This window comes from Bidens hawaiensis, unplaced genomic scaffold (genome assembly GCF_021521415.1).
Source record: "Bidens hawaiensis isolate Kalapana, Puna unplaced genomic scaffold, B.hawaiensis_p1.1 tig00070467_1, whole genome shotgun sequence".
Lineage (NCBI taxonomy): Eukaryota > Viridiplantae > Streptophyta > Magnoliopsida > Asterales > Asteraceae > Bidens > Bidens hawaiensis.
The window spans coordinates 1-6,830 of record NW_027502384.1 but is presented as its reverse complement, the minus strand read 5'-3'; the positions used below and the strand labels follow the sequence as shown (position 1 = coordinate 6,830).

At 35.4% G+C, this 6,830-nt stretch overlaps 1 pseudogene across 1 annotated transcript; it reads right to left on the bottom strand.

The window, feature by feature from the left end:
• Positions 1–539: 539 nt before the first annotated feature.
• Positions 540–5,777, bottom strand: LOC143605629 (serine/threonine-protein phosphatase 7-like; annotated as a pseudogene). The gene is made up of 4 exons (XR_013148584.1): positions 5,391–5,777; positions 3,204–3,708; positions 2,975–3,120; positions 540–876 (listed from the first exon to the last, which is right to left on the bottom strand). The product of XR_013148584.1 is annotated as a serine/threonine-protein phosphatase 7-like (transcript).
• Between the last annotated feature and the right edge of the window lie 1,053 nt (positions 5,778–6,830).

Below are 6,830 nucleotides of genomic sequence, written 5' to 3'. Positions count from 1 at the left end.
ATAATACGCTTATGCAACTCCCTTTCCTCTACTGTAAAAATGAATAACATCTTTTACTTCAAATCGATTTTCCTGTCCTCTCTATATTTTACTTGTTTGAAACAGTAAGTTATTTAGTTATACGTGTAAGTAAATATGGTTTACAAATCAAGAAGTTATAGATTCAGTGGCTGTCTTCTAACAACAAAAACACATTCCTAATTATATAATATATCATTTAATCAACTGTGGTTTAGCTTAACAAACATGATTGGTGTGAGATATGAATGAACGCGGACGAAACGTTGATCATCCGACTTTGGCAGTTTACCTAATGTGTGGGTCGATCGTTTCTTGAAGACAAGTAGCATGGTTCCAAATGGGTAACAAATTGATTTTATTCATAACATAACAATCAGTGTTGCTAAAACTTATAATCAAACTTGCTTGATTTAGGTTTATTTGACTTACTTTTATTATGATGTTATATTTTCACATAATATAATAATATATAATAATATGGTTTTTGTAATCATACTTGTAACATTACACCTGAAATTGACCAAAATAGTATACTATTTAATATACAACTTTTGGACTTTTTAAGGCATAATTGTTCTGGGAAAAATGAAAATACACAAATCTACCACAAACACTATTCAATGAAAATAGATACTCAAAACTCAAGTTAAAAAATCGCATACTAATTCAGGAAGCTTCCCCCATCATCTGTAGATCTAATTCTTCATCAGAATCAATCACATCTTCAAAATCGTAGTAGGGGTTCGCCTTGGGTCTTGGAGTGATGGCTTCAAAACTATGAAAATCAGGGGTGTCAAAATTCGGGGATTTCAGGACAATGTATGCTCCTTTATTTTTGTACCGATCTTTGGTTGCCTGAGAAGTGAAAAGACAGTGCAAGCAATGTTAACTTCTAAAAATATATTCAGTTGGTAGATTTACCGAACATTATTCTTGGTCCATTTCAACATTTTTCATAGTGGTATGAAAGATAAGTAGATAACCAAACATGAGAGAAGAGATGATTTGGCATGTGTTTCTCTATGTTTAATCAGGCATCTTAGACAATTTAATCAAAACTCAAAAACATTTTAACCAACCTATAAGCCAAGTTAAAAGCTGCATACTTTTTTTAACCAGAGAAACAGTATACATGAAATAACTAACACTTGCATGTGCTGAAAACTATGTATGTACATATAGATACATATCTTGTACCTCACTTCATTAGGTCCCATATTTATCATCTCTTTATTTGTATGTTTTAATTTGAGAGACAATTGCATATTTCCCCTTACAAACTACTCTTAAATGCATATCTAGCCCAAGGTTATAAATGCATATATACCCATTTTCATTGAAATTTCACTTATGACCAGATTGCCCTCAAATAGAAGATACCAAACACTATCATTCATCATACGCAAATCGCTCCTTTCCACACCAAAATCATAAACCTCATCGAAGCGAATTGGTCCGACTAAAACCACCGGCCGGCGAGCTGTGTTGTCGCCGTCCAAGTCCGTTATCGTAATACGTGTCACAACGAGACCCAAGAGTTTAATGGCGAGGGCGTTCGGTGTCGCCACCATGGATGACGGAAATGGCGAGGGAGACAGGGACCGTGGGTTTGTGGAAAGCGCCGGGTGATTAAGAATGAAGACGGCAAAGAAGATGATTGATGTGCGAGAGGGATAACGTTTGAGTGAATTTTTATGATATAATTCCGGTTCCTGAATGCTTGCATCCGGAATCTACAGACTTCGATTGTTTTGGGGGATGTAAGTATGAAACGTCAGATGTGGTTTTACAGAGAATGCGAGTGAAAGTTGGTATTTTTTTGTTGAGAAGATATTGGATCATAGGGTATAACTTTGATCTATAATAATTTGAAATGATGATTATAAAATTATACGTAAGATTCAAAGAATTGATCAATAATTATTTGAAATTAGGCCTCTAAACTAACAAAGTTCACTTGACAATTCATCAGCTATTGCGGGACATCCATTTATGGTCGTTTATTTAAAACACACTAAAATCGATTAAATATTCAATTTATAAAGTTTTATTTAAGGTAAGGGTAAAATAGTCATTATATAATCTATTGTTAATAATTAAAAATCTAAATGGGTAAATTTTCCAATTGTTTAGTTAAGAATGGGTAAATATGCAATTAAAACTTTAGGTTGAGCTAACTGCTAAGATGATTCTGTTTACGTAAGGGGGCTGGCTGAACATATTGGCCCATGATATGACTAATCACTACCTTCCTGACATTGCAATTAAGCATCTAAGGAAGCCCCAGATTGAATTATTAAATAGCAAATATCCATCAGAAAATCAATTAGAACAATAATCTTTTATGCCACTACTTGGTGAGTATTTGATAATAAAGGCCCGCGGGCTCCTAGATGGTACATTATATTTGGAGTATTCACTCCAGTCATATTATTTACATTAGAACTTTATTAATTCTTCCCTCCTAGCCTATTATTTGGCTACTCGAAATCAAAAATGCCTGAAATTTGGTGCAGTGTCTTTTCTTTCACTAGAGCTTCTTTCTTAACCATTGTATTTTATAAAATATGTATAATGGTTAAGAAAGAAACTTTGGTCAAAGAAAAGACATAAGGATATTCAACACAGTTTAAATGTATAACAAAATGACCAAAGTGAAAAACAGATGATATATTGTACCCTTAATGAGCATGTAGGCCTTAATGGTTTATATATTTGTTATACAAAACAGTATTAAATCAAATACTCCTCACCAAGCAGTAGCATAAAAGATTATCACCTAATCGTCTTTTATTAATGAAATGTTGTTCCATTTGTTATACGTTAAATCAACATTGGCTTTCTTAGATGCTTAATTACAATGTCAAGAAGATATGGTAACATTTCTACTTACGCAATCACCTGATAATAAAAATATTAACTAAAGCAATTAATATCAGCAGCAGAAATAAACCTGAAACTGTGGATAATCAGGAGCACTGAAGACGGTAATCAATTTCCCAGACGGTACTATATGATCTATAGTGTATCCTACATCCATTCCACCAAGGGCAGGTCGTTTTTCCTAGCATCAGGACCTTCATGAGATCTAATAATCAACTGCAATAATAACAACAAATTAATAACAATGAACTAATGATAATATTGATCAAGATCATGATAATGATATATAATAGCATTACCTTAACACTAAACATTTTTAAGAAATCTTCAGTGCAGTCTGGCCCCACAAAAGGCCAATACCTCGTTCCGTGTTTGGAGAAAGACCCGGTTTCATGCACGGGTCGGACCATAAAACATCGCCGGGAATCAAGTTCGTCCCTTCCCATGGAGGGTTAAGTACTGACCGTCTAGCTTGGGACAACTCGTCCAAAGAACCAAGAGACAAAGGAACCGGTTCCGGGCTCAGTACAACCTTACGATTTTTTTTACCTTTGGCCCGTTTAGATGGAGTAGGTGGTAATGGTATACTACGGAATATCCCTCCATGTGCGGTATAAACACGCCCTGCGATAATTGAAGCAAGCGGAAGTCCTTCAAAGCATCCTAGACACTTCCGATAAACGTGCTTTCCTTTACTATTATCACCATATTTGGCTAAAACTTCACTTTCAAATCCATACACCGATGTACAATATTTTGTTTCGTGATTCCCACGAAGTAGGAATACTCTTTCTGGCATTAACACTAAATAAAAACATGTCATACAACATAACAAACTGTTAGATATGTTACAAACTGTTTCACTTTGTATTAAATCAGCATTCATTTTTCTAGTTACACTTTTAAGTAGGGGTGTGCACAATTCAGTTTGATTATTATCCTCAACCAAAACCAAACTCATCGGGTTAATCTATTTAATTAACCAATCGGTTCGAAGTAGGAATACTCGTGGCATTAACACCTTAATAAGAAATGCCATATAGCATAACAAATTGTGAGCTATGTTACAAATTGTTGATTCATTTCGTAATTAATCAGCATTCATTTTTTACTTACTATGTGCACAGGTTCAGTTCTGTTATTAGCCTCAACCAAAACCGAAGCCATCGTTTAACCTAATTTATTAACCAATCAGTTTTCGGGTTAATTGGTTAGTTTATTCGTTTAGTTTTTCAGCTTTCAACTAAGCTCTGCCAATTTCGTTAATAACCAAAAACAACTTTGGGCAAAAAATTTTGCTTAGAAATACATGAAACAAGGGGCATAAATACATTAAATGCAACTATAAAAGCTTGAAATCTACGAAAAATACGAATGGTCCGGTCAGTTCATTCAGTTAACTGAGGGTACCAAAAAAAAAGATTAACGATTTTCAGTTAATTCAGTTTTCGGTCAATTGGTTTACGGCTCATTCAGTTTCAGTTTGTTTCCGGTTAACGGTTCATTTATTGCTCCCTATGCAGTCAATATCGGTGCTATATCGGTTCAGTCCCCATGTGAAATACAGGTCAAAATATCGACACCGATAACATCAACAATATTGACCGATATTTAACCGATACATCTCCGATCTTCCCAATATCAGTACATTTCTTCTTAGTTCTTCCATTCGTCTTTCTTCTTATTGCAGCTATTAGTGCTTTAAGTAGGCCTGTAAGCAAACCGAACGAACACGAACAAGGGTATGTTCGTGTTCGTTCATTTAACTTTAAACAAACACAAGCACGAACATGAACACTTAATCGAACACATATTTTGTGTTTTTTGTCGTTTATTTAAAAAATGAACATGTTTGTGTTCGTTTGTAACTTTGTTTAACTTCAAAACGAACAGTTCACAAACGTAAACGAACATAATTGAACAAAGATAAACAAACATAATTGAACATATTAATATGAACACAAACATACATAAATGAACACACTTAAATGAACAGACAGAAACATAAACGGACATATAAGAACATATATGAACAAACATAAACGGACATATAAGAACATATATGAACAAACATAAAGGAACATGTACGAACGTTCACGAACATAAATGAACAAACGAAACATGGTTCATGTTCGTTTGTTTAAGTAAACAAACACAAACTTTTTTGTTCATGTTCATTCGTTTATTAAATAAACGAACTTGCCGCAGAACGGTTCACAAACAATTCACCGAACGTTCGGGTTCGTTCACAGGCCTAGTTATAAGTCTTAATTGCCAATTGTTTGTGTTTAATGTTAGTGTTTTAATTCTTAACTAGTTCCTAGTTCCTACTTGCTATGCGGTAACCTATATCACAAATATCACTACTAGTACTTGACCGATATCCGACTTTTTACCGCATTTAAGAATCTAATTCTATTAACAGATCATAATAGCAACACAAACTATCCAAAAATCACAGATTTGATGTCAATTCGAGTAATTACTTACTTTCCAAGCTAGTAACACAAGGAATGTCTCAAGCCCCCCAAGCTCCTCTATCAACATAATCCCCATTAAACACGAAAAACCTGTTATCAGACGGAAAGCCAGCATCTTTCAACAAAAACAACACATCATGCAATTGCCCATGCACATCTCCAACCACCACCACACTCGATTCCAAGACACCCTCTTTATCGGGCTCAACCGGCACACAATTCGGCTCTTTATGCAAAATCTTGGACGCCATGAGGACCAGAGCGTCGAAAGCTTCAACAGGTAACACTTTTGGGAGCTCCGACGGCTTAAGGTTTCTTGATGACCAATCGAAGGTTGACATGAGGTGTGTGACCCAATCGAGGGTTAAATTGCCGCCAGGTGGCCATGAAAATTGGGATCGGGAGATGGGTTTGTGATGGATCGGAGGTGGGGTTTGAGGGTTCGTCGGAGGGAGGAGGTTGACGGCGGTAGTGCATCGGTGACGGTGGATTCCGGCGGTGATGATGACATGTTTGGTTGATGAATAAGAAAGAAATTAAATCGTGAAAAAGTATGTTGAGATTGTTTTATATTAAGTTGTGGGAAATCGCCAGGTCACTCCAACCTAAAAAACCAAGATTAATAATACTTGTGCTAGAGGTTGCAATAATTGGAAAAGGAAAACACAAGCATGCATAATTTAGAGGTATAATAATGTCTTTTTGAAAAGTACTATTAATTGAGTTAATTACAAGTATGATGGATGTGTGGCGGGTATCGTAGCAAACCGATAGACGATAGTGACCGAACATCGTCGGGTACTAGTATTGGTGTTTGTTTCGAATGTTTTCGGTTACGGCAGTTTTAATAAAACCTATACAAAACCATAACATATGTAGGTATTTATTTATACTTCCTTCGTTTTCAGTTTTATTGTTTTTATTTTTTTGGTGTATTGGTACAGTACTGATTTCTTTACAATCACGGATTACTTTAATAATCATTGGTGTGAATATCAGTTTGTTTTTAGGTTGACTTTTATAAGATGACAAAAACACTAATGTTTATATTTAAAGAAAATATTTATATATAAAAAAAGTTGTGCACATTACTATCAAACCCTGAAGATTTGTGACGCCATTCAGCATAACTTATGCTGGTGATATCTTCATATCGTTATTAAACCTGTCAGGAAAGAAACACCATTGTGGTTGTTGCATATGACAAATTCCCCAACCCCCCTTTCCCCAAATATCAATTTGTCCCCCCCCCCCCCCCCGGCCGCCAAAATAATCTCACACTCTTTCTCTCCCTTCCTTTGCTTATTTCATTCCCTCCCCTCTCTCCCCCTCCCTCGCAAAGAGAACTGTATATGACTGTGGACAACCGTAGGCAACTGTTTTATTTGGTAAATCATAGTGGTCGGGTTGTAAGAGGATGTTTATACGATGGAGAAGGTGGTTTCT